General features: G+C 39.0%; 1 protein-coding gene across 1 annotated transcript in view; it reads left to right on the top strand.

Annotated features, from left to right (window-relative positions):
- LOC138982270 (cell death abnormality protein 1-like) overlaps nt 1-2,028 on the top strand; it is a 29,700-nt gene extending 27,672 nt beyond the window's left edge. Inside the window, exon 9 of the mRNA XM_070355514.1 lies at nt 1-2,028. This exon is cut by the window's left edge and continues 1,321 nt beyond it. The gene's annotated coding sequence lies outside the window, so the exon portion shown is untranslated.
- The last annotated feature ends 231 nt before the right edge of the window (nt 2,029-2,259 follow it).

Genomic DNA, 2,259 nt, shown 5'->3' with positions numbered 1-2,259 from the left:
CAAAGCGTTCGCTTTCTTTTAAGTCGGCCACCGCCGACAAGTTCGTGTGACTCACAGCCGTTTGTTGCGTTTTAGAATCAGAGGTACACAATAACGTGCTATTGCATGTGCAGCCAGTCGAATCGAAATCACAAACTGACGACTAAATTGTGAAAAAAAAGAAAAGTGGATCACACGGGTTCACGATGGCTCAAGGGTTAGATAAACCACACAATCTGGTGTGTGGTTTACGCGAGCTATAGCTATAGCAATTCAAACGAACCGTTTCATTTGATGCTATTAAATGCTATTGCAATTGTGTTCCATAAGGTTATAAGTGCTTTTTTCATTAGAAGATTTAAATCGTTTTGTAAAACATTTGAAACACACTGGGGCTTTAACTACTCATTGTAAAGTAAACACGTTTTAATACATCCACGATGACAAAGCAAAGTGTCGATCTTTAAAAAAATGAAGGTATCGTTTCAGTTATAATTGTAAAATCATTATGAAAACAACGGTTTTTTTGCGGTTCTTTGTTGGATTTTTGTGTCTTATTGATTTTGTGTTTGTTTTGGTTTGTGTTCTGTGGGCGGAAACAAATCTCATTTTATCTTAACTGCCCATCACGTTTTGATGATAACTTTATATGGTGACATTTAGGTTCAGATTAATCAGGAAAGCAATGCTTAGTTGTTCAATGTAGTCTTTCATTTATTTATTAATGTATTCATTTATTCGATCGTTCGTACTGTTATAGGTTCGTTCGTATCTATTCATTTATTCATTCTTCATTAATTAATTAATTCATTCATTTATTTAGTCATGTATTTATTCATGTATTTAGTCATGATTGTATTGAGTCATATATTCAATACTGTATTTGTTCATAACATTCACCATACGTTGTACATTATGTCTTTCTAAACAAGAGGCGAAGCCTTCAAGGCTCACGTAAGAAATCGACAAACAGTAACACAAACTCAATCACTCCGACACACTCACACACACACACACACACGCACGCACGCACGCACGCACGAACATACACACACGCGCACGCACGCACGCACGCACGCACGCACGCACACACACACACACACACACACACACACACACACACACACACACACACACACACACACACACACACACATGCGTGAAACTGTGCAAGAAAGCGAGACACTAGATCTAGATCTGTCTGTCTGCATGTAGCCTACTTACAGGGACACGACTGCCAACTAGCCTCGGCCCGCTCAAAATAACAATGACCGAGACTTTCAGTAATTCCTTCGCGTGACGTCTAACCCTCTTACGTCATAATGTGACGTCAATGTAATGTGACGTCTTCAAGTGTTAGAGTTTCTACCACAGACATACACACACACATACATACGCACGCACGCACGCACGCACGCACGCACAGACAGACAAAAATTAGCATCGCAAAGGCTACACTTACGTGAGCCAAAAATGTATTAATCAAATGATCTTGTTGGTTGGTATCATGAGATTACTCATATTTCAATTTGTTTATGTATCCATTGTAATTTGTTTGTGTGTGCGTTCATTTATATTCAATATTTTGTTATAGAAATCTAAATTGTTTTGTCGAGGTATTGTTTGCTGCAACATAAGACCATGACCGTAAACTTGTAATCTTAATGTTATTGTGTCAGGGAGACTACAGCGTCTCCCTTCACAGCAGACTCTGCAGAGTTGTCTGCTGGCAAAGAGTGCGGGCTATAAATGTACATATCGACGTTTCTTCTACGTCGCCGGCTATAAACAGATGTGAATTGTAGAGTTGTGTTTGTGATGGGGTCTGGCTGCTGCAGTCTACTTGTATGTTCTTGGGAACCTTTGCGTTCCCATAGCATTTTTTTTACAGGGCTAATGATTTAGCTGTAACATTCTCAATCATGTTTGATTAGTTTTGCCGCCAAGGCTAATTATTGTGCTTCGGACAAACGGCCGGGTTACAATAATGTGTATGTACATATTTAATTGTGTGTGTGTGTGTGTGTGTGTGTGTGTGTGTGTGTGTGTGTGTGTTTTGTGTTCGTGTGTATGCGTGCGTGTTTTGTGTTTGTGTGTGTGTTCAAAGTACGTGTAGTATTTGACACACACCAAAAACAAATCGGTTATGCTATATCATTTAGATTTTTGTTTTCAAAAGTAGTTGTTCTCGTTATACTCAAACAGATCATGGTTACTGTATGAACCTGCTATCTTGCAACAGGTCATACTGTTGATGTCTTGATAGCCTTGACTTGATAC

This window comes from Littorina saxatilis, linkage group LG12 (assembly GCF_037325665.1).
Source record: "Littorina saxatilis isolate snail1 linkage group LG12, US_GU_Lsax_2.0, whole genome shotgun sequence".
Classification (NCBI taxonomy): Eukaryota; Metazoa; Mollusca; class Gastropoda; order Littorinimorpha; family Littorinidae; genus Littorina; species Littorina saxatilis.
The sequence above is the reverse complement of the archived record's forward strand: the minus strand, read 5'-3'. Positions and strand labels throughout refer to the sequence as shown.